At 36.7% G+C, this 10,859-nt stretch overlaps 1 pseudogene; it reads left to right on the top strand.

Annotated features, from left to right (window-relative positions):
• Window positions 1–260: 260 nt before the first annotated feature.
• Window positions 261–10,859, top strand: part of LOC123253500 — a 34,227-nt pseudogene continuing 23,628 nt past the window's right edge.

The raw sequence follows: 10,859 nt of genomic DNA, 5'->3' as shown, positions 1-10,859 counted from the left end.
ATGAAAAAAAAGCAACTCCATTAATTCCTTTATTTGCCTCTCCAAGAGAACCTGTGAGCCATCCTTCCATTTAGCTGCAATTTCCTGCTGTCTTATGGTTTCATTTATAGGGAGAATGTCAAGACTGATATGATCCTACTCATCTAGGAATGTGTCGCCACTCCTAGATAGTGATCTGAAATTTAGAGTAGCAACAGCTAAGTTAATATCTTTGTGATTCTTAGCAGCCTCTACCTCCTTTGCTGCCAGTCTACCATGTCATGGCAGAAGCAGAAAAGAGATGCTGGGACCCGAGGGCCATCTCGTTTTGCTCTTCCTTCTTCGAGTATTTGCGGCCAAAGAATTATTCACCAAGTGTGCAGCTGATTGGCAGTGCGTCTTCATACTTATTTTGGAGTTTGTCCTTGATTAGCAGAGGTAGCCAATCACTGAGCCTGGACTAGAAGCCCTTCTAATGTAGTAGAATCTGGCAGAGTTTGTGATTTTCTGGCATCGTCTCCAGAAACCCAAGGTCACCTCCGTGCCGTGATGAGGCATTGGAATAGGACTTTGTGGAGAAATTATTGTAATAGCAAACTAAAATCAATTCTGCATTAATGACCACATAATTTATTGCTGCAGCTGCCTTGTGTAACTGTGATAAACTTCCTACATTAATGGACCAAGGCAGGAAGTAGAACGAGCAAGTTAAAGTCTGATTTCAGCAAGGTCTATGTGAATGTATTTGTGTGAGTTTTCATGAAGATTCCTTCTCAGAATCAAAACCTCAGCACTGGAAGGAACCTCAGGAGGAATTTAACCTGCATCTGAACAGGGATCTCTTCTACAGCCCTACTAACAAGAGGCCATCCAGCTTTTGCTCTTATTTGAAGAACTCACTACACATTTTTGGAGAGCTTTGCTTCTCAGGATATTTATCCCCCACCCCACCCCCTTATGTCAATCCTATATTTGCCTTTCTTCAGCTTTTGCTCATAGTCTGTTTTCAGAAACCAAGAAGAACAAGTCAGATTCCTCTTCCATCCATCCATCCATCCATCCATCCACAAGCATTTTTCAAGCATCTACTATGTGTCAGGCTACCACTGTGCTAGGGCATTGAGGATACAAAAAGAAAGAAACAGTCCCTGTTCCCTAAGTGCTTCCATATGATATCACTTCAAATATTTAAAGACATCTGTCATGGCACTTAATCCCATCTTTTTCTCAGTTTCTGCAAAGATTTCCCATATTTCATATTTCCCTCTCAGCCCTGGTCACTCTTCTCTGCATACATTCTTCCTTGTCAATATCCTTTCTAAAATGTGGTACCCAGAACTGATCACAGTATTCTAGATGTAGTTTGACCAAGGCAGAGTATAGAAGGGCTATGCCATTGTCTCTCTATTTTCAAAGCTACATCTCATCTCCCTTTCACAGTCAAACTTCCAGTAAAAAAAAGTCATCTACATGGTTCTCTCCATTTTCTTACCTCTACTCACTCAGTCCTGAGTTTTTCACAATCTGTCTCTCAACTTGACCCTGCCAGCAGAACTGCTTTTTCTAAGGTTATCAACAATCTCTTAACTGCTAAATTTAGTGACCTTTTCTCAGTCATTCATAGCCATATACTCGCTTCCCATGACTTCTGTGACGTTGCCCTCTCTTGGTTTTCTTCCTACATGCCAATTTATTTCTTCTCTCTTTAGCTATATCATCATCCTTCTTCCTCCCATTAAGTATGAGTGTCCTCCAAGGCTTTGACTTGTTCTTGACCTCTCTGTCTCTGTCCCTCCCTCCCATCCTAATTTTTACCCATTCTTTAAAGTCTAGTTTGCATGCCACCTCTACCATGAGATCGTTTCCATGATTCCTCTGTCATCAACAACCTTTACCTTAGACCTTAACAAATTCTTGGTTTTGGAGTTTTCTGGTATACTTCTTATTATGTTGTAAAGGGCCCTTAAGGCTAAGTGCTCTGAACCTCAAAGTTCTGGGGGAAGAAGGGGCCTAACTCGTCAGCCCAGGAACTGAAGAGACCGACCCAATGTGAGAACAATCATTGATCCTTGTCCCGCTCAGAAGTACAGCAGAGGAAAGAGCCTGACCTTGGCACAGAGTCTCAATTCAGAAACCAAAGCTGGAGAGATGAGAAAATTAAAGAAAATACTGACCAGTATTAAAAAATTATTATAAATCTAGGGATCATGAGGGCAGCTAGGTAGCCTAGTGGATTTAGAGCCAGGCCTAGAGATGGGAGGTCCTGGGTTCAAATGTGGTCTCAAACACTTCCTAGTGTGTGACCTTGAGCAAGTCACTTAACCCCCATTGTCTAGCTGTTACCACTCTTTTCCCTTGGAACCAATACTCAATTTGATTCTAAAATAGAAGGTAGGAGTTTAACAAAATCTAAGGATCCCCCAAAAGAAAATTAACCCCTTAAAATGGCAAGCAAAGACTCAGAGTAAAAAAATAAAAAATTCAAAGGATCTTTTCCCACAAGGATTACATGAGTACCTAGAAGAAATGAAACAGGAGATAAAAATGAAATAAAATCTCTGGAGAAAAGAATTGGAAGTTAAAGGGAAAAAATGGTAACTCTTACCCAAATAATCAACTACCTAAAAATTAAAAGGGACCAAATAGAAACAAATGACTCCATGGCAGCAAGAAATCTTAGAATAAAACCATAAAGATTAAAAAATAGAAAAACTATAAGCTATCTGATATAAAAAATAAGTGCTGTGGAAAATAGTCAAGGAGAGATAATGTAAGAAATGTGGGGCTCCTGGAAAACTATGATCAAGAAAAAGATTCAAGGTTAATTTTTAAAAATTTAAAAATTTATTTTATTTGTAACATTCATTTAAAAAAATTTGAGTTCTAAGTTCTTTTCCACTCTCTTATCCCTTCTCATCCTCTTGCCCTTTTCCTACCCGTTGAGAAGATAAGCAATAGGATATGAGTTATTTATGTGAAGTCATGCAAAACATATTTCCATATTGGCTATGTTGCCAAAAAAAGGTAAGAAAAATAAAGTGAGAAAATACATTTCAATCTGCATTCAGTTCTCAATTCTTGCTCCAGAGATGAATAGCATTTTTCATTATGGATTCTTTGGAATTGTAATAGACTGTATTTTAAGAAATAATAAATGAAAATTTCTGTGTGACCCTGGGCAAGTTGCTTACCTTCTGCCTTAAGTCAACTGTTTAACACTCAACTGTAAAATGGAGGTAATAGCATCTACCTCCCATGGTTGTTGTTAGGATCAAATGAGATATTTGTAAAGAGTTTGTCACAGTGTCAGATACATGTTGTTATTCAGTCACTTCAGTTGTGTCAGAGTCTTTGGATATCCATTTTGAGTTTTCTTGGCAGAGATGCTGGAGTGGTTTACCATTTTTTCCCCAGCTCATTTTATAGGTGAGGAAACTGAAGCAAGCAATTAAGTGACTAGCCCAGGGTCACACACTTCGTAAGTGACTGTGGCAGGATTTTGAACTCAGGAAGATGAGTCTTCCAGATTCCAAGTCCAGTATTCTATCCATGGTGCCATCGAGTCACATCTGACACATAGTACTCTTAATAAATGTTTTCCTCCCACCCTCCCTTACTTTCAAAATGCCTTCAAAAGTTACTGAATTAAATTAAAAAAAACAGAGGACCTGAAGATGATTTGGTTCCATTCTATGTGTTTTAAAAGGGGAATAGTGAAGGGAGAATAAAAGGAATACTCTAATGTAAAAAGAAGTTAGAAGGGGAGTGGAATTTGCTGTTTCTCATATATAGGGTACATGAGATACAGAGTATACAAATATGAATAATGAGGTGAGGGGAATGTGCACTAGATGAATCTTCCTCATGTGAAATGTTACAAAGGTAGGTTAAATATACATATGTTCACATACACAGCTAGGATGTGGAGCGAGAGTTAAGAGGAAGGAATAGTCACAAGAAAAACAAACTTCTGATCTTGAAGGGAAAGAGTTGTTCAAAGAAAAATAAGGCCAAGAACTGGAAATTGAAGGGAGTATGCATATTGATTGTGAAACAAAAGGGGCATATGAACAGAATGAAATAACATTATCTGGTAAGAAATTTTAAGAAAGGCAATTGCACAGAATCTTGAGTAGTATAAACTGGCAGAGAAGGAATGAAACAGAACTTGGGGAACAATTTCTACAAGAACATTAACACTAATGAAAAATAACTTGGAAAGATATAGAACTCTACACATCCAGAGAAGGAATTTCTCAAGAAGGAAAGACTGAGAGGAGAAATCCTCCAATACTCTTTGTTACCCAGGACTAAAAAGTAACAGAAATTAAAATGAAGCAGATTGCTAAAGAAAGATAATATTTAAGGACTACAAAAATTTTGGATAGTAATTTCATGTATGAGTCAAGGAACATTAATGTATGTTATTAGTGTTTTTAAATATATATTGTGAAAGAGTAAAATCAAATTGAGTTATTTTTATTGCACATGACAGTAAACAGTTTTGGCTAATGTATTGTAATGGAGTCTCTTGTATCAGTGAGGTAAAACATATTTGAGTAGAAGTTCTGCACTGACCTTTCAAAGTATTTTAAAAGCATTTTATGTGCATAAATACATCTATGCGTGAGCATGTAAAATTTTAGGGAACAATTTTTTGGGGCAGTCCAAATGACAGTTCTTGCTAATGTGTACTTAATGGACCTCCCCTATAGCATCAGAGACCATCTAAAAGCAAAGTTAGCATGGGAAAAAGTTCATGGATTGCCACTAGGCTGCAATTAAAAAAATTCCTCTAACTTGACATTTTAAGCTGAAAGAGTATTAAAGGTGGCATTTCTGGCTAGTTAGCATTTTGGTTTGCAAGACCAGCCTTAAAAAGACTGAAAACATACTACAAGACACAATGTCTATAATTTAGGCAGCCTCTGGAATTGGTGAGTAGTGGTGCTTGGATTCTGGCAGGTAGACCAATTAACTAGACAGACTGAAGCAGGATAACAAAGAAAGCAAATTAGTGCATGAGCAAATATAATTTTTGATAAAATGACTTTGAGTATACCAACATCATTAATGATACGCTAATTACTAGGGTTAGTATGGTGTCATATAATGAGAACTGGACCAGTGGTAAACAAACTTGTTTTTTACCCTTAGTTCATACCTAACATATGCATAGTTCTTTAAGGTCTGCAAAGCACTTTGCAAATATTAGCTCATTTGATCCTCACAACAAACATGGGAAGTACGTGCAGTTATGATTTCCATTTTACAGATGAAGCAACTGAATCAGAGAAAGGCCAATTGTTTTGCACAGGGTCACATTGGTAATAAACGTCCGAGGTTGATTTTACACTCAGGTCTTCCTGACTCTAAGTCTAATACCCTATCTATTGCACCACCCTAGCTAGATCATTAACTAGCAATTTAACTTTGAGCTACTCACCCATTCTATGCTTCAGCCTTCTCACTAGGAGCACTTTGAAGTCATCGATTATGTTACATATCCATTTTTAAACCTTATAAAATTATGTGCACAATTGGAAGACAAGTTATCCTTAGGAGGGAACCATTTTCCTTTGCTTTCTGTTGTGTCATTCTAGACTTTCATTTCTTCTGGGCAATGAACAGGAGTTCCATGATACTTGAAGTATCTCTACCTGGTCATTTGCAATATTTACCTCTTTGATCTGGATGCTCATTTAGTCCATTTCTGGATGAGTTAAACTAGGGGCTCCTCTTTTCTGGTATTTCATTGATTATATTAATCTGACTCACTCTTGTGTTCTAGTACCTTTGGAAATTTTCTTTTCTGAATATGGCATGTAGTATTTTGTTTATTGAATCATTAGAGTTAGAAAGGACTTTGGATGCCATCTAATATCATAGCCCACAGAGGTTGATTATAAGAGATAGTTTTTGAACCTCTCAGTCCTCTAACTCTAGAGATAGGATTCTTTATAATTTTTTTCCTGAAAGGTCAATAATATCTAAATTATCTTTTTAAGCTCTGTTTTTCTTATAGAGAACTTGCATATTCTTCTAGTTTTGTTATCTTTCATGTAAATTTTATTATTACTGTACTCTTTTTAGTTCTGTTTCTTTTCTCTTTTTCACAGTGCTCACTACTTTGTTAATATTTTCCCACTTCTCAGTAATCATCAAGAAGTGACTTGTTACTGGTTAAAAAAGAAAGAGAGAGAATGGGGCAAAGAGAGAGAGAGAGAGAGAGAGAGAGAGAGAGAGAGAGAGAGAGAGAGAGAGAGAGAGAGAGAGAGAGAGAGGCCAATTTAGTAGAGTAGGTATATATTACATGGAAGCAAGCAAACACAATATCATAGTTTTGGATAAACCCAAAGACCCCAGATACTGGGATAAGGACTCACCAGTTAGAAAAACTGCTAGAAAAACATGAAAAGATTCTGTTAGAAATTAAGTTTATGCCAATATCTCACACTGTGTGTCAAAATAAGCTCCAAATGGATAAATGGCTCAGGCATAAAGAGTGATATCATAAGCAAATTAGAGGAACAAGGAAGAAATTTCCTTTTGAATTTATTAGAGGAAGTATCAGGTCTTCAAATGTGAAGCAGAGAAGATTGCAAATGAGAAAATGGACAATTTTGATTATATAAAATATAAAAAGTTTTGCACAAACAAAGCAGTTAAAATTAAGAATGAAATAGATAACTAAGAAAAATATTTGCAGTTAAGTTTCTTTGATAAAGGTCTCATATCCAAGATATATAAGGAATTTATTAAAATTTATAGGAAAAAGAGCCATTCCTCAAATGATAGTCAAAGATATGAACAGACAATTTTCAAATAAAGACATCCAAGTTTTTTGTATACATGTGAAAATATACTCCAAATGAAATGCTAATTAAAGCTATTTTAAGATTTCATCTCATACTCATAAGATTAGCAAAGATGACAATTACCATGGATAAAAGGGCTTCAGGAAAGCAGGCACACTAATATCCCACTGGAGGAGCTATGAATTAGTCCAACCACTCTGAAAAATAATTTGGAATTCTGCCCCCCAAACTACTAAACTCTGCAGATCCTTTATCCTAGTGATACCCTACTTTACCTATATGCCAAGGAGTTTAATGAAAGAGGAAAATACAATCTTATTTTTTTATTTTTTTTAACATTTATTAATATACATTTTTAACATGGTTACCTGATTCATGCTCCTACTTTCCCCTTCACCCCCCGCACTCCCCCCACCCATGGCCGATGCGCATTTCCACTAGTTTTGTCATGTGTCCTTGATCAAGACCAATTTCCAAATTGTTGGTAGTTGCATTGGTGTGGTAGTTTCGAGTCCACACCCTCAATCACGTCCACCCCGACCCTTGCGTTCAAGCAGTTGTTTTTCTTATATGTTTCCTCTCCTGCAGTCCTTCCTCTGAATGTGGGTAGCATCTTTACCATAAATCCCTCAGAATTGTCCTGGGTCATTGTATTACAATCTTATTTTAAGCAGCTCTTTATGCAATAGCAAAAGAACTGTGAGCTAAGGAGGTATCCATCTATTGGGAAATATCTAAAAAAGTTATGGATTATAAATATAATGGAATATTACTGTGCAGCAAGAAATGACAAAATGGATGCTGTCAGGAAAAACCTGCAAACACCTGTGTCAAAAGATATAGAGTGAAAGCAGCAAAATCAGATCTTATCAGATGTTATAAGGTCTTTGCTTTTCTTTTGTTTTCTGTGGTGGGGGAGATGGATGAGAGAGTATGGAGATAGAAGAGCAAAAAATATCTTTTGAAAGAAAAGAGTCATTGGGACAAAATTTTTAACAAGACAGGGAAGAGAATAGAAGGAAGGCTTGGAGGAGCCACAGAGAAGCATGGCAGCTGAACTGATATTATATTTGAAAACAGCAGCATGTTGAATATAATAGAGATAAGTAATTTAATGCACAAGCCTTTTATTTTCTGTTCTGCCGTGCATATAGAAATGTCTATTTTTCCAGTGATGTTTGTTAGGTTTGAAGAAAAATAAAATTAAAAATGCATTCAACCTTTTGTTCCAAATCATTGATTCTCTGTCCAGTTTTTCCTTTAAGAACTCTAATCTTACTCCTTACATCTTTTTTGACACTTTCAGTAGGCTTTTCAACAACTTTTGGAATTCTTGTGGACATTCCACTCTCCTTTGTGGGATTCTTGTTGTGTTTGTTGCAGAATTAGATATCCTCTCCATCTGGAAATTTATTCCCACACTTGTTTTACCCCAGAATATTTCTTCATTGTCATAGGAACTTGTTTGGGCTTACTCTCAATTTCTTCAATACTTCTGCCAATCTTCCTGTGATGATTTTTAAATGAGAATTGTCTATCCTTTCATCTTTTGTGGGGTTTATAGTTCTTTCATGTTATTTGGCAAATGCATAGCTATTTTGAGGTGATGAGGGGGAACTGAGCTTCTACAATATCTCCAGAAATCCTTTAAATAAGTGTGTTCTTGAAAAGTTTAATGTAAATCCATTTTTTTTGAAGATAAAATTCTGTTTGAAAGGAACTGAGCAGTCATTGCCTTTGTTTTTCTTTTTGCTTGTAATTAAATGAGGAATCTATTGGTGTAATGGGAATAATTGTGTCTTAGCTTATGATTTTGGAAAACGTGGATTTGGTATGCTGGGTTTTTTTGTTTAACGAGGTTTCCTAAATGGACATGCCTATAATAATAGTAGTAATAATAGCTAACATTTATATAGCACTTACTGTGCTAGGCACTGTGGCTTTATATGCAATTTATCCATTTGAATAAAGCCAAATACTCAATGAGAAACATTTTCAGCACAAATCTTCATCCAGAGGCTTAGATATTTTTATTAAATTTCAGGTGACCCTTTAGGTTGCTTCTATACTTGAAATGTGGAGGAAGGATGAAGGATCTATTTAGATAATTCAAGCAAAACAGAAACCTCATGTAATTTAGGCTCATTATCTTTCAAGTGAAATTGTGGTTTGAGGGGAGGGTCTTGTCAGAGCCCAACAACTATATTAACTTCTTGCTCTATGTGTTCTAAACATGGGCTTAGAGTACCAATGTTCTGAAAGACTTACTATTTTTCATCACTGTCACTAGTCAATCATGTCAATGTCAGGACCTTTGCCTTTGCTGCCGGGTAGACAATAATTGCCTAAAATAGAGGTGTTTATCTACTTAAACAAAAGGGAGACGCTTTGGAAATACAGAATGGGTATTTAGGGTCCATTTGAACCAGTATCCTAGGCATTGACATAATTACTTTGTGTTCTGGGTCATCTTGAAGCCTGGAGGCTTAGGAAACCTCATTCCCAATTGGATGACCCCTCTGGATGCTTACTTGATTAGTTTTCTCAGGACTTCTTTCCCAGGCTGGTTTTTTAGGGTGCAAATGAAAGTATTTTCAAAAGTGGTAGCAATAGTATAAATCATGGAGCAGACTGTACTGATTCATCTGACTGATACCTTACTTGGTACCTGGGGTCCCATAGTACAGAGTCACTGTTACAAAGTGGAAGGAGTTGGTGGAGAAAGCCCTCTTCTATGGCATGGTCAGAGGTTTCTCAGGATGGTGACAGTGATGTTGGCATAGAATACCAGAGTCAGCCAGAAGGGGCCCCTTGTGAACAGGAATGTGTCCCCAAAAAGCCATTGTTTAATCTCTGTGGATAGGCATACAGGTCAGCTTCATGACAGATTTCTGGTTGCAAAAGGAATGCCGAATTTCAATTAGTGGTTGAATGGTCAAAGTAACAATGAAGATAGGAACAATAAAACGTACCAGTTGTGGCACACCCACTAGCTGAGTGTGAACACTTAAGGCCAGCATTTGAGGGTGGCATAGATGACTATATAATGGCTAAAAGATATCATTAAGCAGAATTCAATAGATGCCCAGCAGCCAAACGTGATGAACTTAGGGAAGGAGATAATTTCACTGGCCAGACAAAAAGTTTGCTATATCACAGTAATCATATTTCAAATACGGCTGATCTCAAAGATGAAAAAAATGAGCCAAGAAGGATCTGCTGAAGCTGTGCTCAACATATATCACCATTAGGATCATAACATTGTTCCTTAAGGTCATGACAAAGATTCCAGGAAAACACCTCAAATAGCCGCCGGAATTTCCAGTTAAATTCCAGTAAGATAAATGCCATAGCCCTCACAGATGTCTTCCTTTGGTGGATGTGTTTTAGAAATACTGCAATGCTTTTGGGATCTCATGAAGATGAGTATTCCCTCCACCAAGCTGAAACCCCTGTATACCCTCTCATCCCCATCCTCTTTATCATCTCCTCCCTGAAAATTATACCCCAAATTCAAAGTCAGCATATATTTAGTACTTGTGGCTCCAACCTCTATCATTGGATTCAAAACTAACTTTCTCCACTTTCTAGCTTTGTTACTCTAGGTAAATCACTTACTCTCTCTGATCCTCATTGTCCTTGTATCATTTCATAAAGGTCTTCCGATATTTCTTTCATATTTGTCATTTTGTGGAATACTAATATTTCCTTACTGTAACATGCCACAATTCATTCAGTTGTTTCCTCCGGGAGAGGGAGAGGGAGGAGGGGAGAGAAAGAACCTGAATCATATAACCATGGGAAAATAGTCAAAATTGATTAATTAATTAAATGGGAATAAATAAGATGAGTAAAAATAAAAAGAATAAGTACTATTAAAAAGAAATAGTACTGGTATGAATATTTTTATGCGGATTTGTCTTTTCTCATTGTAAGTAACTACCTTGGAGTATAAACCTAATACTTGCATCCAAGGATATGAACAATTTTGTAACTTTTCCTGTATAATTTCAAATTATTTTGTAAAATGTTTGGACCAATTCAAAGTTCTGCTCACAGTGA

The sequence above is a fragment of the Gracilinanus agilis genome, chromosome X (genome assembly GCF_016433145.1).
Source record: "Gracilinanus agilis isolate LMUSP501 chromosome X, AgileGrace, whole genome shotgun sequence".
NCBI lineage: Eukaryota > Metazoa > Chordata > Mammalia > Didelphimorphia > Didelphidae > Gracilinanus > Gracilinanus agilis.
Note: the sequence above shows the minus strand (reverse complement) of the source record. Positions and strands in the feature narration are given on the sequence as shown.